A 26,329-nucleotide genomic window follows, 5' to 3' on the forward strand; every position below is an offset into this window, starting at 1 on the left:
AGGTATTATTATTATAGCTATAGTGGTTACTTAGCAAGAGTGCTTGCGGCAGTTATCCAATAAGAGTTTAGATAAGGCTCTGCGAGGCTGCTCGTCTAGGTTTTGCTGTAACTGTGCTCAGACTTTCGCGCAGGCATGGCGTTTTTGAAAGCAAAGCATTTCTTCGCGAACGTCGTTGACTTTGGGCGTATCTATCTATCTATCTATCTATCTATCTATCTATCTATCTATCTATCTATCTATCTATCTATCTATTCATATATATATATATATATATATATATATATATATATATACATATATATATATATATATATATATATATATATATATATATTCTTTCTTTCCCCTCAAGGGCAAGCGCATTACAAAGGGGAGTGGGGGTTCATGTAGGGGGAGCAATACAACTAAGAAATAAAGTACAGCAGAAACAGCAACTAAACATATACACTTGACAGCTGTTACATTGTTAATATAATGCAGTACGGAAGCGTTCGTTTTTTTGAATGAAAGCGATTGGTCCGGGAAGGTGGTTCCATTGCACTCTAAGCCGAAAACGGCCGAAATGGGAGCAACGGCTCTTTTTGCTTCTTCAGACCAACTGTTACTCTCCGAAAGGACCAAGCGGAACAAGATGGTCGACATGTTCGAAAGCGGAGAGCAACTGTTCGTCTGAAGTTTCTAAGGGAGCAACGGAAGGAGGAACCGCTGTAAATGCTCTCGTCGCGCAATGTTTACTCCCCTGAAGGACACCGCACACAAATATGCATGCGGCCCACATTGGTATTCATGGGCCAGATTAATATTTGTTCTGTGTGCCAAACTTCACCAAACCAAAACAGAGATTTATTTTAGCATCCGCAGATAATAAAATAGCAGCGCTGGCTGAACACAGAAGGCCTGAGAATACAGCTACCGCAAGTGCCTAACACACGCCGCAGCAGCATGGAGAGTTGGCACGTCAAGGCAGATCAAACGCCAAAACACGTGAAAAACAACGATATAAAAAAGCCCATACAGGCCATTCGTCTACTAGAGAAGGGCGTAAAAGCCGATCAAGCACCGAAACACGTGCAAAAGAAGCTCCTCCACCCCCCCCCCCCCAAATATATCGGGAAAAAAAAAGCGGTCTCAGACGTGCTTTTTATCAGCCGTAAAACTTAGTAGCATGCTTCAACGTGTAGTTTCAGGGCAGAATGACAAATCTGCGCACGCACGACAAAGGTGGCGCTAGTGTAGCAAACGATGTAATTTACAAAGTGATCATTATTTGATGTTTATGTGTACTAGCACTAAAAAATTAAACTCAATCATTAGAAATAATTATAGGTTTAGTATACCTTAGTTTTTTATAAGTGTGTTAGCAGAACACACTGAAAGCATTGCGCTTACGCCTGTGCTGCCACTGCTTGACGTTTTTTTTCGGCGCAACTAGGTTCGCGTTCGCACTACTCATATTCGTATGGTTTGTGGTCGGCGAGCACGTGAACATGCGAGCTTGTGTGCTATGTTTTGATCGTGTATGTGCGTCGCAGATTTGCCTTTCTGCTTATTCGTGATGAAGGTTAGTGTATATTTACCTTCAGAGAGCGCAATGTTGTTGTGGATTTTGCTGCTGGGTGGAACAAACACAACGTAAACACGTCTTCAGCTATCTGCAAACCTGTTCGCTCGTCGGATAAAAGACTGCGAATGCATGAGCTTGCAGGTGAGTGGCACTTCCAGCAACATTTAATGCTCTTACAGTGCGAGTTATTACAGTGTAACATTGGTTGGGGTGTTTTCAATCCCAAATGTATGCTTGTTCACAGCTTGTGAAAAATGTTGAGTTCTCGAACAGCTAGTTCATTGTTTTTTTCCAAAGACATTGCTGAGTGGTTGCGCTGTCAAAAGAGAAATGATTTGCTCTTGCTTATTCACCGTATTTGTTGCTAGCCGTATCGGACTAAATTACCTTTATTATTACCGCCTGCATACCCTCTTGCTGCCTCTGTCACCACTACAGTGCCAGTGTACTTTTGCTGTTAAAGGTTCCTTTCGGCAACAATACCTAGTTCGAAAAAAACATTGCGGCGGTCTCGTAACTGCCTTCATACTGGTACTTATCTATCATTGGCTTTATGTAACGTTAACGGCTAGGTGTTGGGGCTTTCGGCCGCATTTTTTAGACCTGTAGAGTGTATGCAGATCAGCACGTGAACAAATCATTTTCGCATCATTTCGCAGGCATAGCCATGTGGTGGCGCGCAGAACTTTTTTTAGGCCGCGCATAGGGAGCGTGTTATGACGACCATATTTGCTTGCCCGGCCTCCAATTCAGATAAACGAACCCTCCACCCCCGCCCACACGCCTCAAAAAAAAAAAAAAATCTGCCTACATCACTGCGTCCCTTGCTTCACCTCTACGCTGAACGTATTATTTTATAAGTGCACCATCAAGCGAGCACTTTGCAAATGGATAGAACAATGGGAGGAGACACAACCTAAATAATTCGGACTTCTTTAGTGATGCAAAACCTTCGCAAAACTTAATATTGCGAAAGATAATCATAAATGCTGTAGGTTCACGTTAGCGTTGTCATTATTCTGCATCGTGGAATTTTTCTCCGCTGTGAAAACTTGGCAAGCCGTTGAAGTCACATTTTGACGTCAATACCAATCGATGAAAATTTCGAAAACCTCAATAATGTCGTTCGGTATTTGCTGCATGCACATAATTAGGCTGATTCCCACTTGGCTGTTTTTAACCTGACTTCACTGCTACCAAATGAAACAATATTTGATGCATGTCTTTTACTACTTTTTTTTCAAGGATATGGCACAAATTTGGTTATACTGCAGATAAAGATGCTCCCAACGATGCTAAGTACAGAAAGCAAGTGAATGTTGGTAAGTGCAGACTTTTTGTACTACGTATATGAAAGCATCGCTTTTTAGGGGCAAACTGCGCATGTGTTGGCCCGCGAATAGTGTATCATGCCACATGGTTACACTGGCACTGACATTTTGACATGGTTCCGCTGGCCCTTGTGTGTGCTTACACTGTTACCGTTAAGATAGAATGTTTATTTTTTCATTGCAGGGATCGCTGTTTGTACTAGGAAGCCAACTGCCAAGATTTGTTTATGCTAGGGCTAATAAAAGTACGTTTTCCCTATATACACGGGTTTTGGCTTGCACAAAGCATAATACCTAGGCCTATATTCACAAAGCTGTCCGTGCGCAGGCCTTCATAACAGCTTTTCTTGACTCGCCTTTACCCTGTTTTCTGCGCATGTTTGGGGGGTTTAAAGGTGCCACAGCATGTTGACCTCTTCCACTCTGAAAAATTCTCGTTTAAAGTTCTGTAAGAGTGTGCTTAGCTTTCTTGTGCACCTTCTTGCTGTTCCAAGATACTGAAGTGTTATGCTCTTTTCAGAGGTGGCAATGTTCCTAATGTTATATTTCCATCACGTTGACCAGACATGCAATGTGGGCTTGAATGGTAGCACATCCTCAAATTGTCTCTGTGGCACATGAAGAAGGCAGTACAAAATAAATAGGCAGACACTCACATCAGGCGTTAACTTCTAATAATGCTTTTTTTTGGACACCACGATGCGCTCATTCCAAAATGTCCAACAGAGCAGTAACCTGATCGCCTGTGAACCAACAAGACGTTGAACTAATAAAAGCTTCATATATTGTTGCGCTCAGATATATGTGTATCGGCAAGCTATCTGTGACACTGTCATACAAAGGATTAGAATATCTGTGCATGCCTTAAGATATATTGCTTCGTTCACTGATCTCGTGGCTTGACTCGTCAACCGAGTCAACAAGTGCACCCAAGTTTTTTATATTTAAAGCATTGTTTGAAGGTAGCACGGTCTATACTTATTTATGTCTATAGTTTTGTTCTGCCGTTTACATGAGGTATAAGGAATTACACTGAGTATTATCATGTAGCCTCTGCGAATGATTGCTTTCAAGCAGGCTTTGCTGCCTCTGTCACCACTGCAGTGCCAGTGTACAATAAACAGTGTACAGTGCCTACAGGTATTGCACAATTCATGAAGCAGCAGCATATGATGGAACAGTAAAATTGAGAACAACTATGTGCACGAGCTAAATATGTATTTTAACATGAGTGGACGGTACGTGTTATTTGCCACGCACAAGATCTCGCTTAGAATGCCCATTGGTGAATGCGCTCATAGAAATGTATCTCAACTGTTTATAGGAAACAAGTTAACCTAAGGGTACCTTTAACTGCTACAAATATGGCTTCTTGAGTTGCTGCACATGTTCTTCCAGAATACTGCCATCTGAGACATCATGTGAAAAGCGTCTACCACATCAGCATTTATATGGCTTACCAAGTAACGTTTGGCCGAACCTTTTTTTTCACATTCGTTTTGCAGTAGACATCCTAAAATGTGAACGCTGCTGCAATGTGTGGGACTCATTGTTATGTATTGATTCTGGAATGTTTAACCTCACACTTCTATTTTTTTTCTTGCAGCAATGAGATACTTCACATATGCCTGTGGTGACATTCCGCTGGGCTGGCCTGATGGAAATACCAGTCCTGCAAAGCTCGAGTCCTTCGCAATTGGAAATGTTGCCCTTCTCTCTCCAATAATGACACAGACTGCCCTATGCTAGAAATTCAAGATTGTTTCTCCACGGAAGACGCACAAAACCTTTGATATATTATGGTGCTTGGTTAGTGCCGGCTGTGGTGTGGCGAAGTCCACTTCTACAAGTGCTCACACGACGACCTAAAACAAAAAGAAAAACGATAAAGCATTTCTTTTCCTTTCAATATTATCCACTTTTTGTGTTAGAAGCACCCAATCAGTGCTCTTCCAGAGAGCTCTCGCCATGTGTTGAGCGTGTGACAAGCATACTCGAGATAAATATTTCCACAAGGAGTAACTTGAAGCATGTGCAGTTGGTCCTCAGAGAGTTACTGCGAACACGCGGGAGGAACGGTAAAGACTAACTGTTGGTCTTAGGGAACAACTGGTGAGAGTAATGGTTGGTCCGCAGGGAGCAATCGGTGGGAGTAACTGTTGGTCCGCAGGAAGGAACTGGAGGAAGTAACTGCTCATCCTCTGAAGGAGGAACTGAAAGGAGACCAACGGTTCGTTATCTGCAGTTACTTCTTTTAGGGGAGTATTGGGAGTGGCAGTGCAATTGCTCCCTGAAAGGAGCAACCCCTATACCCCTGTTGGTGAGGTTCGACGTACGAGGAATGAATGACTGAAAACAAGTATTATTGAGGCATGTCATGATGCCTACATTGTGAGGGTGGTCAGTGCGGGGCAAGACATATGAAGGTGGGGAAATAAGAGCGGTGCGTTGAATGGAGTTGTTGTAATAAATTTTATGTAACAAGGAAAGCCTACTGTGTTTGTGACGGGTAGCCAGATGAGGTGATTGCAAGAAATTTTTCATGGATGTAACACTATCTGTTCTGCTGTATTTGTGAAGAATGAAACAAGCGGCGTTGTTCTGGACTAATTCTAATGATATAATGAGAGTTTCAGAGCTGGGGTCCTGAATCGAAGTTGCGTATTCCAGTTTCGATCTTACTAATGTTTTGTATAACAGTGTTTTCAATGAGACCAGTGCGGTAAGAAACATGCGGTGTAAGTATCCTAACATGCGATTAGCGCTGTTAATTAAATTCTCAACATGCAAGGACCAGGTTAGATTATCACAAATATTGACACCTCAGTACCAATATGATGTAACGTTTTCGAGCGGCGTGTTTTTTAAATAGTAAGCAGGGGACGAAAGCGTGGACCGCGGAACATGCAAAACCTTGCATTTAGAAGTGTTAAGTTCCAGTTGCCACATCAAGCATCAATCAGATATGGAAGCGATATCATTTTGCAATATTTTAGTATCATTAAAATCCTTTATTTCGCGAAAAATAACACAGTCATCAGCAAATAGGTGGAGGTTAGAGGAAACAAATTCTGGCAAATCCTTAATAAAAATAGGAAAAAGAAGAGGACCAATAACGGAACCTTAGGGCGCACCAAATAAAACGGGACTAAGTGAACATTTATGGTCATTGCACGTCACAAACTGTGGACGGTTAAGAATAAACTGCACAAACTAGGCGAAAAGATTGTGATCAACGTTTAGTTTGCTAAGCCTGAAAAATGGTAGTTTATGGCTTACTTTATCGAAAGGTTTAGCGAAGTCTAGAAAAATGCAATTGGCACGTGAATGACGAACCAAAATGACATGAAGTTGATGGGTAAAGTATAGCAACTGTGTCTCACATGAAAATGTTTTGCGGAAAGCGTGTTATGCGCATGAAAAAATTTAGTTAATATCAAGACACCTTGCAAGGTGAGAAAACAGTAGATGTTCTAGAGTTTTACAGGAGACTATTGTCAATGAGATGGGGCGATAATTATAAGGAGACTCTTTGCTTCCCGATTTGTGCAGAGCGACCACTTCCCCAACCTTCCAGTCGGAGGGTAATTCACGAGTATGCAGTGACTGTTGAATAAGTTTAGACTATATTGTTGATGAGTAAGTAAGAGTGCTTTTCAAAACCTTTGTAGTGATTAGATCATATCTGGGAATACAAGAAGGTTTCAAAGATTCAAATTTTTTAACAATGCCGGCTGAATCAATCCTAATGGGATCCAGTGGTAAATAGTTAAAGGAAGCTTTACCTGGATGAAAAATCAAATGGCGCGACAAAGTTCCGGTGTAAAACGTCAATCTACACATGAGGACACTCGGCAATCGGGACAATACAACCATTACAATCAACTAGGTGATTAAAATTATATTTGGTAGGTCTGACAACACGCCAAAATTTCTTTGGGTCAGTGTTAAGCATGGAAGGTAAAGTGTGCTGAAGGAAATTAAATTTAGCGCTTTTTAGTGTGCTTAAGTAATGGGGGTTAGCAACCTAATATGAAGTAATATAATTTTCGGAAGGAAACCGCTTCATTGCCCGATAGAGCCGTTTTTTTTTTGCTATTGAACAGTCTTTTAAGGTTAATGTTGAACCATGGCACGTTAAGGTTCGAAGACAGCTTGCGTAGAGGAATGTGTTTGTTTATCAGTTCATGATTTTTCGATTTGAATAAGTTTCAATTTACATCGACCGTGCGGTTATCGAAATTGTTCAAGAAAAGGCTGAGAAATCTGGGCAGTTGATTGTTAATAGCGTCGGAGTTAGCTTTATTGTAATCACGAATCAGCTTTGTGTTATTAGCCAATTTGGATACAGTATGTTAATATCGAACGAAAGTAGCAAATGGTAACTTATGCCAGTTAGGTAAGAAACCTTTGACACAAGCTCCGGATGAGTACTTAGAAAAAGATCAAGAGTAGTAGCACTATCATTAGTTGTCATTATCATGTTGGTTGTGTTACCATCTGTGACAAGGGAAAAATCGAACAAAAATCAAGAAATTTCTTGCCCTCGGAAGAATAAGCGAGGCACAAAGGATCTATCTATCTATCTATCTATCTATCTATCTATCTATCTATCTATCTATCTATCTATCTATCTATCTATCTATCTATCTATCTATCTATCTATCTATCTATCTTTCTATCTATCTATCTATCTATCTATCTATCTTCTATCTATCTATCTATCTATCTATCTATCTATCTATCTATCTATCTATCTATCTATCTATCTATCTATCTATCTATCTATCTATCTATCTATCTATCTATCTATCCACCTACGATTTTATTTTTAGCTTTTCTGGCCATTTCAATAATAGTATTTATACCAAACTTGGTATAGCATATCATGACTACATGTAGAGCAGATTTTTTTAGTCGTACCATGAAAACGATGACTTGCATGTCATGAATGTCATTATTTACATTTCATGGTCCTGCAGCTCTTGCGGTGGTTTGTTTCACATGGCATGTTGCAAAACCGGTATAGTACGGCATGATTGCATGACGAACACAAGCGGCAGACCCTAACATAAAAATCATGACGTGCGTGTCATGTGACAACATGACTACATGCCACAGTCGTGGTTCCAATACATTTTGACGTGACGCGGTGTGCGTGCTAGCCGGCGTTCATTTCGTCGCGTCACGCCGGCGTTGCCACGCCAGGCGCCGGTCCTGCGATATACTCGCAGGCGCATGCCGCACTGCGTTGCTTCACACATGCGCGTTTCAGCGCGTCCGGCGTCCCTCCATCACAAAAAGAGAGAAATGCAGTGTTGTCTGGGTAACAAATCGGTGCGAAATGCAGCATATCCCGTTTCGCGCCGATTGCCGTCGGCCCACGGCGATGGACGCTGGTCGCGCCTAGCGTCAGACTACTGCGTGCTCGCGTTTTGCTAACGCAGCGTCGCCGTGCCCAGCGTGCGCGCGCGTCAACGCTACATTGCAGTATATTGAGCCCTTCATGATGCACTCACGGCCATTTAGCTAGCTCCACATATACCAAATTCGGTGTTACTTGCCGTCAATGGACGACGAAGTCACTCCACATCTACTAAATTTGGTATCACGAGACGCGAATAGATGACGAAAGTAAACGACAAATCCAAACATGATAATCGTGACACGGAAGTCATGTACAGCATAATTTACCTCCACCTCATAAAGTTGAGCTGATTTTAAAGTGACATATCAACCTTCTCATTTGTGCTTCGCATATCATCGATTCTCACTGTACGTGGCATCTGATAAGACAGATGCTTGGGCTAGTTGGTGAATGGGAATCAACATATTTGCACAGCGCAAGACTACGAGTAGTTACGACGCAACTACAGAAGAAGAGACAAGGTCAAAAAGAGCGCTCTTTCTGTCCTTGTCTCTTCTTCTGTAGTTGCGTCGTAACTACTCATAGTCTTTCGCTGTGCAAATATGTTACGTGGGATCTGCCAATTTTTTTTTGTTGTTGCCGCTATGCTCAGTGGTGGGTAAAAACAGTGCGCCGCTACGTTCGTGTTATTTTTAAATTTCCCTGTATCTGTCAAAGTCGGCGAGAAGCACGATTGCAAGTTAACTCGCATGAAAACAGGAATTCGCGAGCTTCCTCAAACGTGCGGCTGTTCAGCGGCAGCTTCGCGTTGGATGGTTGGATGGATCGATTAATGTAACCGACTGCGCCCTTTCGTTCAAGCGGCGGCTCACGTCACCTAACGATAAAATAAACTATATCACTATGTGTACAAGGCCTCCGAGATTGCGGGCGCGCGGCGTGGTTCTCTCTGGTCATCCCAATCGCGGCGCTCCTCAACAAAAGCAGCGAGTGTTGTCCTACGCACCCGGCCACCATGAGGGGGCGCGTTTTTGTGGGTTCCTCGAGTGGCGCAGACCATGGCAGAAGACAGAGCGCGTGAGATTTCAGCGTGTGCATGTTTTTTTTTTTCTCGCGTGTGAAAGAAAGCCACCAAAAAATCTTGTAGTTGCACTGAAAACAAGCATTTTTTTTCTGTTAGTGCTTTTATTTTCTCCCAATCAGCGAATATAAGCATTTCAACTGCTAAATGTTTCTTATATAGATCGTTTCGAGGAGAAAATAATTTGCGTGTGACAGAGGCATTCTAGCATTCTCCCTTTCTGGAGACGCATATGTGGGTGAAAGCTGGGCTAGTTATTGTCGTTGAATCATGTTGCTTTCCTATTTTTAGAGATCTTTTACTATTTTATCGCGTACCCACTGCATAAACGAGAAAAAATTTTGGATTGGAAGACAAAACGAATGGTTGATTCAATAAAAGCAATTTATTTATTAGGTTGCAAAGGGTTACGGTTTGTACAATTGATGCCTGTCAATGCTATAATTTTTTTCATGTTAGAAACATTGACATCAGGTTTTGTTTCTTCTATTTATTTCAGTAATATGTCACACTTCTGCGTGCCCTTCTGCACGTCAGTTTGGAAAAAAAAAACTTGGGCACGAGATGCCAGCATGCGCTGTGGTGATGTCAATGGCACCGCCAACGGCAAATTCGTGAGTAGGTGCGACTATAAAATGCTGCACATTTATTAAAAACTGACAGCCCAACCCACAAGCTAAGTCAGAACGCCGCATACTTCACTCACGAATTACTCGTTATTGGATGGGTCATTTTCTTGTTAATTTCGTAGGACTACTCATGATTTTAACTGTAACGCTGTTTCTAAAAATAATACAGGCGCGCTGACATAATCACTGCTGCGACGCGTCGTGCAACGTGGTTTTTATGCTTTTAGGGACGAAGCTCTTTATAGCACCACTTAGTCAGTCGTCCTTCTATCCAGCGTAGCCAGCATATCCGCGGAGTGAATGATATGATGAATAGGGCGAAACGTCCGTCCGTCTGATGCGTGCTGTAGCGTGATAGGAGTCACCCGACGCGTGAACGAACGAATGCATGGACGGATGAACAGATCAGTGGACGTTTCGCCCCACTAATCATTTACTCCGTGCATATGCCATGATTTTGTTTATTTATTCATCTCGTGCCGAACAGCGTTTTGCTCGTATTTGAGAAGTCCCACTGAACGTGCCTCATCTACAGGGGAGACCGCTTGTGGCGAGCGCGGCTGGACGGCTGGCATGGCAGCTTAAGAAGCGAAGAACGCTTATAAGAAGCAAGAAAGCCACGTTGCAGCACTGCTATAAGTAAATTAGGGGGTATGCGAGAATTCATGAAGCAGCGATGCCATGAAAAGCGGTGCTTGTTCAATGAGAGCAAGAAGAATCCAATGAATCAAGTGTAAAAAGCAATCCATAAACGTAAAACGCACCGCTATTCCGACCTCACTTGCGGATCGGGCAGCGCGCAGCTATGTTTCTTTCTTTTTCGCTAGTGCCTCCCTCTCCCCTATAATACAGCCCGCGAACTTTAAAGTATAGTATCGAGCAGTTTCGGATCTCTTGCAGAGGCATCGCTATTGAAACTGCTCGAATATGGCCGGTGACTATCTACAGCAAATTAAAAAAAAACATTTGAAAATGGAATTCCCCAGCATTGAATTTTCATCTCGTACTACTTGACCTGACATTTCCAAACGAACAAAAAATATGAATAAAAGCACGAAATAATTTTTTCTCGTCACATAGAAGCTCCTCCAACAGCGCAACAGCGTTTTAGACCGCAAGAAAGAGCACTGTGATGCGGAGAAAAGAGCGGGCAACGCCCACCTCTGCAAACACGTACTCTCCGTGCGATTGGGACAGCCGGACAAAAACCCACTGTGCGCCCACTATCTCGGACGCCATGGTGTGTTGAATGAATAAATTTCGCTCGTGCTTTGATTAAAACCACTAATCAGTTATCCTCCTCCTTGTTATTTTACCTGTTTAAAGTCTATTTTGCCTTCAGTGTCCTTAAACCCCAACGCTTTGAAAAATTCAGTGCCATTATCTTGGACTATTGTTTGGAGTTCATTACAGAAGTTTATCAAATGTTCAGCCGCTTCCTCCTCTTCACATGCACTACGTAACGTGTCTGTGCCTTCGTGATATGCTCGGTACATCTTGGTGCGCAATACTCCCGTTCTGCCTCGAACAGCAGAGAACTACGCCGAGAATAATTTTAGATCTTTTACTTTGCGATTTCCTGCTTGAAAGTTTGGTTGTTCTCCAGTGATGACTTTGTTAGCATTCTAATTTTTCACATGTCCCTCTTTGTTTCCTTCACCCTTATTTTATCCGATCTGACCTTTTGGCTTGGTATTCTGCTGTTGTCTAATTACTCTCTTGACAATTTTTGAGTTCGCTTCCTCCATTTAGTATCAACAATTTCATGTGCAGGTAGCTTGAAGCTTTCTTAGCCAAATGCTCCTCTTTCAACTTTCTCAACCGCTTTTCAAATTATAGCGTCTCTCATAATCATATGGTGGTTTTAAGACGTTAAACCGCACAAATAAATCAATCGTCAAATTCTATCTTGCTCCTAGCTCCCCTGCAATTTAACAATGTCCATCAAATGTCATTTTGTAGTCGTTGGTTTAGGGTATTCCTGTTTGCTCCTTAAGCAAGTCTATCTAGGCCACGTTGTTTAATATTCAACCTTGTTTGAACCTCTGATTTCATGAACAAGACCACATACCCCGCTGCGGTGGTCTAGTGGCTAAGGTACTCGGCTGCTGACCCGCAGTTCACGGGATCGAATCGTGGCTGCGGCGGCTGCATTTCAGATGGAGGCGGAAATGATGTAGGCCCGTGTGCTCAGATTTGGGCACACGTTAAAGAACTCCAGGTAGTCGAAATTGCGGGAGCCCTCCACTACGGCGTCTCTCATAATCTTATGGTGGTTTTGAGACGTTAAACCCCACAAATCAATGAATCAATGAACAAGACCACATTGCCGAACGTCAAACCTGGGACCATGACACCTTTCAAAGTCTCTCTCACAACGTCATACCTATTGTAGTTCCGCAGTGCTCTATTTTTCATTACGGTTGCATTCAGGTTACTGCTAGTCATTACGTATCTTTTCGTGCTCTTTTAGGTTCGATCCGCCTGCATGTTTGTATTTATCCACTATCCTGACTTCCTGTAACTTATGCTCACTGTCTTCGACATGAATAAAATCGTGACTGCCGATTTTTCCTACTGAACTTCAAGCTTAACCCATCACCCTCGTTAGGACTCAATTTTATTTTTTGTTTGTTTTCATTTGTGCAACAATACAAGATTTTCATGGTGCTAGCGGCGAAAGTTGATCCTGTAAGAAATGTCAACTGACTAGGCCTCTAGCACCATATACGCACTTACTGCGCAGATGTATAAAAATGCCTGCAAACATTCCTTGTTGTCAGCTAAAAATGCCATATCATCTGCATTCATAAATGTTGGTAATGATTGCTCAACATGTTTTCCTTCTTTGGAAAAAAAGAGGCTGCAGCCGAGTTGACTTCCCTGTAATTTGTATTCTAGTCCCTGTGGATACAAATTCGTGTTCTACTCGCGCAGCGCCGCTACTCGGCAGCGGCGAGTGGAGGCGGGCGTGCGAGCTCGACGGTCTGAAGAGTGTGTTTACCCAAGCACTGAAAGAAATAAAGTAGGCCCTGGCAGGGCATGTAGGGGAGTTTGCAGGGTCAAAATGAAATTTTTCTTGGTACCTGGAGCATTATAACATCTATCCTGATGCTATGGCTGGTTTTCGACGAGGTCGGTCCTCAGTTGTTAGCGTTACTGACTTAGTGACCTCTGTTCAGCATCAGAAAGCTCAGAAGCGGGTGTTGGTAGCTCTATTCTTAGACGTGAAGTGTGCTTATGACAACGTGACCCATGAGGCTGTTCTCAATGCTCTTGAAGCAGCTGAACTTGGAGGTCGTGTCTTTCGATGGGTAAGACGCTACCTCACAAAGAGATCCATGTTCGTTCTAACTGAAACTGGGTCTACGAATAAGTATTTCACAAGTCGTGGGGTGACACAAGGCGGTGTATTGAGTCCGACTCTTTTCAACCTGGTTCTCGTGGGGCTCACCGAAATGCTGCCTCAGAAAGCTTATATATCTCTCTACGCTGATGATATCTGCATTTGGGCGTCTGGCATGACACGGCCTCAAGTGCGCCAAGAATACAGAAAGCGGCAGCAATGACATCGACATACCTTCGCCAGCAAGGTTTGACTATCGCCGCAGAAAAATTCGCAGCGGTGGCGTTTACACGCAAACCGATGTCTTTCTACCCATTGTGCATCGATGGCAGATCAATCCCATATAAGAGCACTTATAGATTCTTTGGTGTCATCGTAGATCGAGACCTAACCTGGAGCCCGCATGTCACAAACCTGAAGAAAAAGCTCATTTGAATTGACAATGTATTCAAGTTCGTCGCCAAAAAAACATGGGGCCCATCTGTGGGCTCCATGTTGCAGCTTTACACAGCCCTCTTTCTCGGAACTCTTCGGTACAGCCTTCCTGTCCTGTCCAACACGTGCAAGACTAACACCCGTGCACTGCAAAGCGTACAAGCCCAAGCACTTCGGACGTGCCTTGGCCTTCCAAGATGCTCATCGACAGTGTCAACTATTGTTATTGCACAAAACAACCGGTCACAACGCATATCATTGTTGAGACGCTGAGAGCGCACATTCGGCATTTATCACGGCTACCGTCACATCATTTAGCGTGTTTGAAAGCTCGGAGGCCCCATTCTTCGTACTGCGGTATTGTGACAAAACATCCGGACATACTACCGCCTGGCTTCAAACTTGCGATGCATCCAGTAGCTGCGCTATGGAGTCTTCATCAACCTGACGTGCGCTTATCAGTTCCTGGAATCGTTAAGAAGGCACACATGTCAACGCTAGCCCTGAATCAATTGCCTTTACGTCTGTTGGACGAAAGGTACTTCGACTGCATATATGTTTACACCGATGGCTCTACTAATTCCAACAGCTCTACAGCAGCAGCGCTTGTTCCACCTGAAAATGTGTCGCTTCAGTACAAGTTTTCTCACACCACGACGTCGACAGCAGCAGAGCTCGCAGCACTTCAAGGTGCAGTAAAGTACATTCTTTGGCAGCAACCTAACCAATGGCCCATCTTTTGCGACTCCAGGTCAGCCTTACAGTCACTACAGTTTGTTATGCAGCATGGGTTACTCGAACAATCAGTATATCAGATTAGGCACGTCTACCACGAAGCGCTCAAGGAAGGTCAAGATATTATATTTTAGTGGTTGCCGAGTCATTGCGGAATCGTCGGCAATGACCGCGCGGATGAAGCTCCTCGATCGGCTCATGACCAAGACCAGCACACGCCCATACCACTCTTGATAACGGACGCTGCAACGCTACTACAATCACTTGCTCGTCGTATAACTCTCCTACAATGGAATACGCAGGGTTTCTCCAACACGCACCTGTATTCGATCGACCCAAACTTGCAACTTCGTTTGCCATCCGGGCTTCCACAATGCGCTGAAACTTTACTGTGTCGCATGAGGTTTGGCGTGGCATTTACGAATTCGTACTTTCGTCTCCTTGTAATGGCGAGCACTTCGGCATGCAACATCTGCGCCTGCGAGGAAACGCTTGAGCAAATTCTATGTCATTGCCAAGCATACCAGACTGAACGACGTATCATGCAAGCCAAGCTCTGTCAGCTGGATTCACGGCCGCTTAAAGAAAAGAAGATCCTGGGACCTTGGCCGACGGCTTCCCATACGCGCAAAGCCACGAAAGCCCTCTTGTACTTTTTAAGGACCACCAGACTTCACGACCGCTTGTGAAAGAACTGTGCGAGACCATGCCGTGTAGTCTCGAGCTGACCATTCATGCTTCTCGTTCTTACTCCTCTTCTTTTCTATCTCTTTCCGTTCTATTATTCTCCTTTTCCCCCACCCCAAGTGTAGGGTAGCCAACCGAGCCAAGCTTGGTTAACCTCCCTGCCTTTCCTCTCTATTTATCTCTCTCTCTCTCTTTTCTTGGTAAATTTGCGCTCATCGGATATCAGCAAACTAAAAACGCAAAGATGAATAAAAAGTGCTATTACAATTTGTATGTAGGATATCTAAAATTACCAAGTTATAAAAGAAGTGACGCATTCACATAGCCTTTACCATTGTCACTTTTTTCGTTCGTATCGGAGGCTATACATTGTCTACATTGAACGTCGCAGTTGCATAACGGGTGGTTTTAATCACGTAATAGCGTTTCGCATTCAAAGTAATATGGGGTTTCGCCGTGGTCCCTTCATAAGCAGTTAACAATGTGAAATTTTAGTATATATAGAAAATGCGTGGATGCACTTATCGGCTTAGTATTATGCGGTGCACCCTCTTGTTCATGTACAACTAAGCAAGGCGTTCGGCGGCAACGACTTCTACCTGGCCTGTCTCTACACTGCATAATCGGGTAAGTAGCGTTGGTCTGACAGGAAGACCGTTTGCCGTCTTCTCTTTTGTAGTGTTTATTATTATCGAGTGTTTTATCACAGTGATTGTAACGCAAGTCACTTTCACTACCGGTGTCACAAGGCCACTTTTGATCGTGATCTAGCTCCCAAATAGTGGTTTGACTCACATCTTAGCCAAAATGATCCCAGACTAATGTGCTCCACTTAGCAATTCTCATTCTTGATCGCGATCAAAAAATTATATTTGAGTGAGCCCTGCTGACGAGCAAAAGTGCTCGAGTAACATCAATATTATCTACTGTATGCAGCCAAAAATTATAAATTTGTCATTTGCGTGGTCATTTACTTTCAATATTTCTATTTATGCTATATAGATGTATGCACTGAATAAAGTAAAAATATTTTCAACTATGCTTCTCTTAGATTCATTACTAGTTTGCTATATGTGATTATGTCAATAAAAATTGGTCCTTTGAAGGACTGGCAGCCTGTTCGTTTAAACAACGGCCTGATCATGTTTCCTCGGGCCACCAGTTTAGCCATAACCTCTTCGGTTGTGTCTATTATTGTGGCTTTTTGCGTGTGGCTCAAGTCAGCGTTAGTAAATTTGTACACGTTCCTTCTTTTTGTGCCAATAATATATTTTCCCCTTTAGTTTTCGAGGAGAACGAGTATGATTCTATTGTGGTGTCGTTTCACGTAAGATCGAACAAGGCACTGCTGGTCGAGCTCTTAAATTTCTTTCAAAATAATATATGTTCTTGCCTGATTAGTGGAAAGAAAAGATCCGCAATTGGTTTTGCCGTAAAAGACTTTTCGAAGCACAATAAATCAATAATGACAGAGAGGTTAAATGTCACGCTTACCTGCTCGTCTAGGTTACTGAGTTTGGTGCTGAATCACACAAAAAAATATCGAATCTATGCATCTGATATTTGGCTACATATAGGGATACATGCGCTTACGTAAAAGTATATTTTGATTGTCCGCGTCGTGAAAGTTGTCTTATCAAATATTCTCAAAATTGACCTAAACATGTTTTCTGCCTCCGTTGCAGGCATTCATTTCACATTGGGCATATGGCAGATTGGTGAGCACTACGAATCAATTTTTTAGGATGCGTATACTTGCAAAACTGTCAAAGCTTATATATTAGCACTTTTTTATGAATTGCTATAACTGCGCTCACTTCAAGAAAAGAGCCTGCAAGGAAAACTTCTGAGAACAAATAAAAAACTCATTTTCATATTTTTACACTTTCTTCGCATCTTATACTAGGCATAAGGTTTCACAAACAATAAAAGCAAGTTGCATTAGACCATTTTTTTTGCAGTTACGGCCCGTCAAAAAAATGCCCTTGCGCAAGAATAGACAACAGTAAATTGAACTATCTGCCAGCTAAGTATGGAACACAGACCTATACTTCAGTTTCTTAAAGGGCGAGCAGCCCTGAATTAGCGGTTGACTGCACTGAGGGCGCAAATGTCGAAAGTATTTGGTCACTAGAGCGGCCATGAGTGCGGAATTACCGATCAAGCAAGCGCTCACAGCCCATGCTCCGGTGTGAAGAAGTACGACGGACAAGCGATTCAGCACAATTTGTGGGTCTTAAGATTGTACAAAATTTGTGATCGCCTACGGCTTTTCGATTTGGCATGACATTGCATTAAGGATATATGTCTCACTGCTGCAAACAAGCAGTGATAAACATGATACTGATAATTAGAAGCTAGTGTTGTACGCAAGAGGTTCATTAGGGCACTGCAGCATCAAGCTCTGTCATCATCATCGTCGTCATCATCATCATCATTATCATCATGACCATCATCAGCCTGACTACGCCTGCAATTCACACCTAGTGGGCAGGAAGTCCATTCTACAGTTGCCTATCCTTGCACAAGGGCATTTGCAAAGGGATTGTGAAAGCTGAAGTGCAGTAGAATAAGTGGGGAAAGTATAAAAATATCAAAAATGTTTTCTAATCGTCATCGGAAGTTTTCATGCATGCTCTTCTCTTGAAGTTAGTGGAATTTCGTATTGTTATGGAAAAGTCTTAAGAATATAAGCTTCAGGAGTTTTATAAACAAGCATGCTGAGAAAATGATGCGGAATTTTCATTCCTCTGCCACAGACCATTTGTGAAATAAAGGCCTGCAAACTAGGCACAAAAGCTTTTGATGTCAAATTGAAGATTTTTTATAAAACATTCTAAACTACGCAGGCAATCGAAATATAAATTAACGTAAGTGCGAGTACGTCTATATGTAGCAAAACAATTTTGAGGCACGTATTAATAATATTGTAGCCAAGCCTCCGAACTCTGAAATGCGTTGAATGCTCGAATACCTTATAGTCGGGCTACTCGGGCCACCTTCTTGACACGGTGTTTTCTGGACTCGCGATCCACCCATCGTCACCGGCGCCGATGACACCGAGCGCGTGAGCGTCCCCAACAAATGGGACGAGGATGGCAAGTTGACGAACTTGTTCTTCTACCATGCGGTCGTAGCCAGCTTGGGGTACATCAACCACGCACCAGATTTTTCAGCCTGGTCCGATTTTAGGACCTCTGTCATAAACCTTTTCGGCCACCCCGCCGTTCGTAAGGTTCAGGCTGAGCAGCGCTTTCGTGAACGTGCTCAGTAGGCTGGCGAGTCATTCATCTGCTATATTGAAGATGTCCTGGACTTGTATGACAAATACAACCACAGCATGTGTGTGTCTCACAAGATCCGAAATGTCACGACAGGCACTAACGATGATGATTTCACGATGCTGCTCGCCAAAACCGCGGGCACAGTGGCTTAGGTCATCACCTTGTGCCAAAGCTACCAGGAGCTCCGCCGGCAGCGTTCAATGACCCGTTGCTCTTCACCACGAGCTGCAACTGGCGGAGGCCAGTTGTCACAAGGTGGCGTTGCTGGCAGAACTCAAGTCCTTCGTACGTGAGGAAATCGCGCGTTATTTCTCTCTCTTCCGCTTTGTCAACCCACCGGCTGGTCAACAATCGGCCACTACTGTTCTCCCTCCCATCCGCCGAGTGATTGAGTAAGAAATACCGGAGGTCATGCCGGCGTACCACCCCCAACAACCTCCGGCTCCTGCGCCCCTGATTTACGCCGAAGTGGTTGCCAGGCCGCCTCAAGCATTCACAGTGCCCGCCCTTCTGACTTACGCCGAAGTGGTTGCCAGGCTGCCTCAAGCCTTCACAGTGCCCGCTCTTCTGACTTACGCCGAGGCTGCCGGTCGACCTCCGTTCTTTGCTGCTGATATGCCAGCTACGTATGTTAGCGTGACCCATCAGCCTCAGCTTCAGCCTGCCATGCAGCCTTTCCAGCCACCGTTCCGGTTGTCGGCTCTTGCGACATGAGTAAGAGCTACCTCGGACAACTAATGGCACACATTCTACAACCAGTTCATCTGCTTTGCCTGTGGTTACGCCGCTCAAGTAGCACGTTATTGCCCTCGCATACAGCCGGCTCCCATCTCTTCGCCTGTTGCTGGCCAGCTCAGCCGTTCCTATCACGACGAACCACCATCTCACCCAGATCCATCTCCTCCAAGGTCACCGTACCCACGACGTCGCTCCCTGTCCCGCATGCGGCCAAGTTCGGCAGCTCATGAGCGGGAAAACTAGTCGTCGCAGTCCTCGAGGCAAGGACGGCTACGCTATCGCAATAAGAAAGCGGTCAGAGTAGCTTCTCAAATGTCATTGACGTTCTTGTGAACAGTGTTCTTGCATCGGCGCTTATTGACACTTGGGCTGCCGTATCACTTAAAGTACGAACACACTGGCGGAGCCGCGCTCTCCCGCGCACTTCGCGCCGCTCGCGAAATACCGCTTTTTTCACTTTCTCTCACCGAGCGTCGCGGAATTTCTGCCGCGAAACCAATTGGTCCTTGCGCTATTTCTGCCGCTGCCACCCATGAAAAGCGCCAATCAGCGACAGGCGTGGTAGTCGCCATAGAAACGCAAGGGGCTTGTTTTCTTCCCTTTTCTTGGCCGTCGTTTTTCCCACACTATCTTTTATCGAAGTGCGAGTTTTGAGCGTTGAGAATCTGACAACGGCACCATGGATTCCAAGTGGTTTTTAGAGGAAGTTAGACTCTACCCATTCAGCTATGTTAAGCTGATGCCCGATTGCAAAGACAAGGAAGCAAAAACGAACCAATGGAATACTAGAGGATACATGTTTGGATTAACCATTAGGCTGTATTGCGTCGCTTATTGCATGTTGAGCACAAGTGAATTCACCCACTTGTGCAGGAACGCAGGAACACGTGCAGAAATACGACGCCAAAGCGACAACAGACACGTTATGACGGTTACGTTGAGCTTTGCGAGAAGATTGTTATCGTTTGCTACTGTCCACACGATTGCACATGAAAGTCTTAGAGCTCAGAACAGACGACAAAAAAGCACGCGAAATCTCGCAAGCGCTCCGAGGCTGCTCGAAACTGTTGTCACGTGGCTCCCAGAAATGTGGCCAGCGTGCCACATTTTTCGGCGGGGCGGCGAAGACGTGCGTCATGCCGCGGCGGGACGCTTCCCACCAGTGTTTCCATACATTTAAGGACGAGAAACTTTGCCGTTTACTTCAATAAGTGATGACACCACATTCTGGGTAGTCCCTCCATTTTGCTAGTTCGCATCGTGTTCATCGCACAGCAGAGTGCACAGCTTGCGTTATCATTCAGGCCATTCTGTATGCCACCCAGTTCATCATCCTTCCTGCATGCTCTCATGACGTCATCCTGGGGTGGGATTTTCTCTCCTGCCACGACGGTGTCATCCATTGTGCCTCCGCCAAAATTGAACTTTCACCCTTGTCGCAATTGACGCCAGAAAACAGTTCTTCATCACTGAGCAAGATTCTCATGGAAGACAATATAGTAGAGCCTGCAAGGTCAACGACGGCTGTGTCGGTCTACTGCGCCGGTCTCTCCGGCACAATTGCACTCGCTTCCTCATCTGACCGTGCTTGTAATAGAAAAGGGTTTCGAGTACCTTTCGTGACCATGCAAGTCACCCAGAGCAATGCCGCTAATTTTTTAATAAACCCATTCCCGTACACTGTTACCTTGCTTCGAAGAGAATGTCTCGGCAGAGTGGAACCAGACGACGAAGCACAAGTCGTGGACGTACCCGATGACTCGCGTTGTCTGAAGTCGCGTACCATCAGCGCTGGTTCCGCTTCTGGTCTGTAATCTGCTAATGTATTGCTTACCTCCATTGCTGACGACCTTACTTCCGTACAGAGTTCCAAGCTTCTGGACCTGTTGCGAGAATATTGTTTGTCTTTCGATATTGGGCGAAGGTCACTCGGTCGCACGTCTGCTGTTACACATCGCATCGACACTGGTACCCATTCACCATTACGGCAAAGTTCACATCGCGTGTTGACTGCTGAACGTCAGGTAATTAACGAGCATGTTGATAATATGCTTTGACGTGATGTCATTCGGCTCTCGGACAGTCCATGGACGTCTCATGTTGTTCTTGTTGCGAAGAAAGACGGTTCTGTCTAGTTTTGTGTGGACTACAGAAGGCTCAATAAGGTCTCTTGCAGGGATGTTTATCTACTGCCGCACATCGATGACGCGAGTGACAGCCTTCACATAGTCGAACTTTTTCCTACTCTCAATCTGCGCTCAGAGTACAGGCAAGCACCCATGACGGACGACGCTCGACCGAAGACCGCCTTCGTCACACCCGACGGCTTGTACGAGTTCAACGTCATGCCGTTTGGTCTATATAATGCACCTGCGACCTTTGACCATATGATGGACAACGCTCTGCGCAACTTGAAATGGCACACGTGCTTGTGTTTCCTCGATGACATTGTTATGTTCGCTCCAGATTTCTCCACGCATCTCCAACGTCTGAAAGAAGTTTTCGCACGTGTGAGCAATGCCGGCTTGCAACTAAATCTGAAGAAGTGCCGCTTTGCAGCACGGCAACTCACCATCCTAGCGTACGTTGTGTCCAAGGATGGCATTCTTCCTGACCCAGCCAAGCTTCGGGCCGTGGCCAAGTTCCCCAAACATGCATCCATCAATGAACTGCATAGTTTCCTAAACCTGTGCTCATACTTTCGACGCTTCATACGAAACTTTGCCACAATCATATCACTACTGACAAACCTCCTTGAAAGTAACAGGCCTTGCAGTTTGTGGTCATCCAAGTGCGACGACGCGTTCGATAAAATCCGCCATGCATAGACGTCTCCTCCCATCTACGCCACTACGACCTTATGGCTCTAAGGGAGGTGCACACGAACGCCAGCGGTGTAGGCCTGGGCGCTGTCCTGGCGCAGCGCAAATCCCGATTTCCTGAATATGTCGTGACATATGCAAGCCATACGCTCACGAAAGCCGAGACAAACTACAACGTCACGGGAAAATACTGCCTGGTTATCGTCTGGGCCCTTACAATATTTCGCCCTTATATGGTCACCCATTCAGGGAATTCACCGACCATCATGCATTGTGCTGGCTTTCATCATTGAAGGATCCCTCTGGCAGTCTCGCCTGGGCTTGTTGGCGACATGACGGCGTCCAACATAGACGTGCCACAGTCACTGCTTTATTTGAAGAATGAAACGTACAGAAGTAAGTGAGCTGCTAAGATCTGGTGGGTGTGCGGTGTCGCAGTTGTCTGGGGCGATCGACGATGCTGAAACAGCGGCAGCTGGCGCAGCTGAATAAGTTTCTGCAGTAAATGCAATGGCGCATGAGGAAGAAGCCGGCGTCAAATATGTCACGAAGAAAGGTGGCAGTCGCTCTGGTTTCAGAACCGGCACACCGAAGGCAGGATCCGTGAACTCCGGTGTCGCGGGTCTCTCAGTGAATGGCTTGATTGAAGCGGTAGAGAAGTCTCCATCACTTGCGTAGCCGGTAGCCGACAGGAAATTGGTCTGAAGAGTGGCCATTATGCAAGGGCGTCCTGAAAGGTGATGAGCCAGGTGACGTGATGTCACCCTTAGGAAAAAGGTCACATTCATTGCCGTAAATCTTGACCACGGCGTCTCGTAGACCATCTTATGGGTGACTGCTCCAGGAGAAGTATGTGAGGCGGCGTTGGAGCTCATGCGAACGATGATATTCCATTACCTCGTACATGAACTCTTGGATCCAGACGTCGTTACGATCCAAGACCACCACAAACTCCTCGAACCATGACCCTAGATCAGTGGTCAGAAATGGTGGCCGTGGCGGGTCGAATTGGGGCTTCCAGGATTGCGGTGACTGGAACATGTCCGCGGAGCTTGGTGGCAATTGTGCAGCGTTGATCACTTATCTATGTGTCCGTGGTCATCAATTTGTATTGAAGGAGAGAAACGTACAGGAAGCGAGCTGTCTAAGTAGAGTGATGGCCGTCACATCTAGCCACCTAGCCGCACCAACGTTCCTGGCTCCGCGCGCCGTGTGCCATTGGCACCCGTCATCTTTTTCCCTAGCCGGCTGGCCGCCACTAGCGCTATGCTACAGGCTTTTTGTTAAAAAGATTACGACATCCACGTGCTGCACCGCAAAGGACGCCAGCACGCTGACGCCGACGCCCTCTCACACTCCCGGCAGCCTGAAGACGACGTGCCCTGCTTAGTATCCTCAATTGCTGTTTCTGCCATCGATGCTGACATTCTCGCTACCAAACAGCTAAAAGATGATTGGATCGCCCCGCTGATGAACTTGCTCTCTTAGCCGTCCGCAACACCATCCACGCGGGCCTTGCGTCGTCGAGCTTACCATTTCGCCATCCGTGATGGCCACCTATACCGACGCAATTACGACGCTGATGGCCGGCAGTGCTTACTCGTGATACCCCGAAGTCTGCAGGTGCAGATATGTAAATCTTTCTATTCCGATCCGCAATGCCCGCACTCTGGCGTATCCAAAACTTGGCAGCGCATTCGACAACGCTACTTCTGGCACGGGATGTACCGCTACGTGCATCAGGTTGTTCGCTCTTGCATCGCTTGCCAACGCCAAAAATCGTCAGCACACATGTCGCCAGCCGGTCTGCACTTGTTACCTTGCTCAGACCGTCCATTTCGACTCGTAGGTATCGATTTGTATGGACCACTTCCTCTGACGTCGGCTGGTAACCGCTGGGCCATCGTCGCCGTAGACCATTTCTCGCGATACGCCGAGACCACCACTCTCGCTGTGACTACTGCGCGCGATGTTGCGTCCTTTTTGCTGCACCGATTCATACTGCACCAAAGTCTACCCCACGAGCTTCTCAGCAATCGAGGCTGTGTCTTCTTGTCAGAAGTCGCGGAATCTATTCTCCGGAGTGCCGTTCTGTCCGCCGCAAAACTACTGCTTACCACCCGCAGATGGTGGCCTCACCGAATGCTTTAACCGCACACTCGGCGACATCCTTTCGATGTACGTCACTGCCAACCATACAAATTGGGATAATATACTGCTCTTCGCCAACTACGCCTACAACATCGCCCTTCAGAGCATGACTGATTTTTCATCTTTCTTCTTGCTGTATGGAAGACACCCGTGGCACACCATTGACACGATACTCCCGTACACGCCTGATCCTTCTGAGTGTGCACCTGTTTTTGAGACTACCAGGCTTGCTGAATATTGTCGCGAGCTTGCCAAGACTTTTACGACGCATGAGCAAGAGCGACAGAGAGTATTCGAGATGGCTCTGCCCCTTCCGAGCCCACGTTCTTTACTTGTGCACTTGCATAGCTGTCAATCTCCACTTCTGTAGCTGGCCTCTCTTTCAAACTACTCCCGAATTGCGAAAGCCCCTACCGTGTCATCGAGTGCACATCTCTGGTCAAGTGTCTGATTGAAACCTTCAACAATCTTGAACAACCTGAACCATGTGCCCACCTGAACCATGTACCACCTGCTGCATGTCAGTGATTGCGTACATCGTGCCTTTGAGACAGGTAACATACTTCTGCCGGTGATCAGTGCTGCAGCGTTTCCTTCCTTTTATCGAATAGATTTATCTGCACAGATCATAAAGTTTCCGGGACCATAGACAGTACTTCTAATCCACCACTTTTCATATTTTTTCTAGTACACTCTGTCTAAAACACCGTGCATACTAGGTACGACAGCTGTCGTCTTTTCTTGCAAGCTTCCAGGAAGTCTTGGAGTCCTTTTTACGCCGACGACACCTAGAATGTCTAATCAAGTTCTCAGCTAAAGCCAACGGCTCCTGAGTTCAATCAACAATGTGAAGCCTAGACACTTACTCTTAAAATTCTTCAACCTCCTTGTGATCAGTTGATCACCATAGTACATTTTGGAAGGCCATTTACACGGCCGCCCTCTTGGCTACTTTTGAGTTACCCAACGAGAAACGCAGCAGTGACTTCTATGCGCGAGGCTTATACCACCAACATATCCACCATTTCGTAAAAAACTTTGTTAATCACATGAATTTAATTGTGAAGCATTCGGCAATCTCATGTGTTGCCACAAGATGCTGGAGCTTGTGCTGCAAAACCTTCGTACTGGGAATGACAACTTGCTTGCAGCCCACAAATTATGCCGAATCAAACAGCAAAAAAAATTATTCACATAGCAGGAGATTATACAGCACTGAAACGCAGCAATCTGTTATTATTGTTTCTTTTATTACAGAGCAAGAGCAGGTCTCAGAATTCTTACAGTGCGCGATCCAATGCCAGTGCTCTGCCTAAGCAAATACACAATAATGGCCTAGCCATAAAAGGTAGACTCAATTAACAGTGTGAGAAACACTGTGAAAGACTGACCAGTGACATTCGACACTTTCCAGGAAAGGATGCTGCTCAAAGAATATCTATAGCATCCTTGACGCAGAGCAGTAGATCCTTTGCCCCGGCAGGCTACGTATATTTGGTTAATCATTGCGCTTGAGCCCACTGACTTGTACTTGGCCTGTACTGACAAAAAGAAAAAAACATTACTAAAAGGTTGCTGACTGCTAGTGCTGTAAGATTCTCCTGATATGTAGATGGTTTTTTGGTTTTTACTAGGCAGAATCAATAGACTGCGAGTAGAACGTCGTGCCCACTTTGAACCTTTGTCGGTATGTGTTCCGACTTTTTGAAATAGTGTTGCTGCTTTTTGAATGAGGCACGAATATATTCCTGAACTTAAGGCGCTTTTTCAAAGAATAACACTCATAAAAGTAGTATAAACCTTTTACTTGGAAGCCATTGCTGCTTATTTTGTTGCAGTGATCAGAAGTGGCTAAAAGGCGGAACATGCACTTGACTTGGAAGAGTGGTTCGTGGCAATCTTCTTATCACAAGCAAGGTGGGTGATGCTACGAGAAACTATCCTATTTTGTATTGCAGGTTTTGCTCCAGCTGTTGGTAGCTTTGATTTTGCTTAGGTGAGTATCTGTGGATTCTAGGCGTGTAGAGGAGTGGCGGGCCACACCGATGGCCCAAGAAAGGAAGAAGGACACTGTAGTACATCGTATGTACAGTGTCTCTCGCAAACTCAAGTAAGTAGGGAGAAAGTGTCGAAGTACAGGTGGTGTACTTTCTTG

General features: G+C 45.1%; 1 protein-coding gene and 1 long non-coding RNA gene across 6 annotated transcripts in view; both read left to right on the top strand.

Annotated features, from left to right (window-relative positions):
• Positions 1 to 26,329, top strand: part of LOC119178502 (uncharacterized) — a 663,369-nt gene that overhangs the window by 58,598 nt on the left and 578,442 nt on the right. The gene's annotated exons all lie outside the window — the stretch shown is intronic.
• Positions 1,459 to 5,343, top strand: LOC142767801 (uncharacterized). The gene is made up of 3 exons (XR_012885129.1): positions 1,459 to 1,708; positions 2,813 to 2,889; positions 4,505 to 5,343. It is a non-coding gene; the product is annotated as an uncharacterized LOC142767801 (long non-coding RNA).

Source organism: Rhipicephalus microplus, chromosome 1 (genome assembly GCF_043290135.1).
Source record: "Rhipicephalus microplus isolate Deutch F79 chromosome 1, USDA_Rmic, whole genome shotgun sequence".
Taxonomy (NCBI): Eukaryota; Metazoa; Arthropoda; class Arachnida; order Ixodida; family Ixodidae; genus Rhipicephalus; species Rhipicephalus microplus.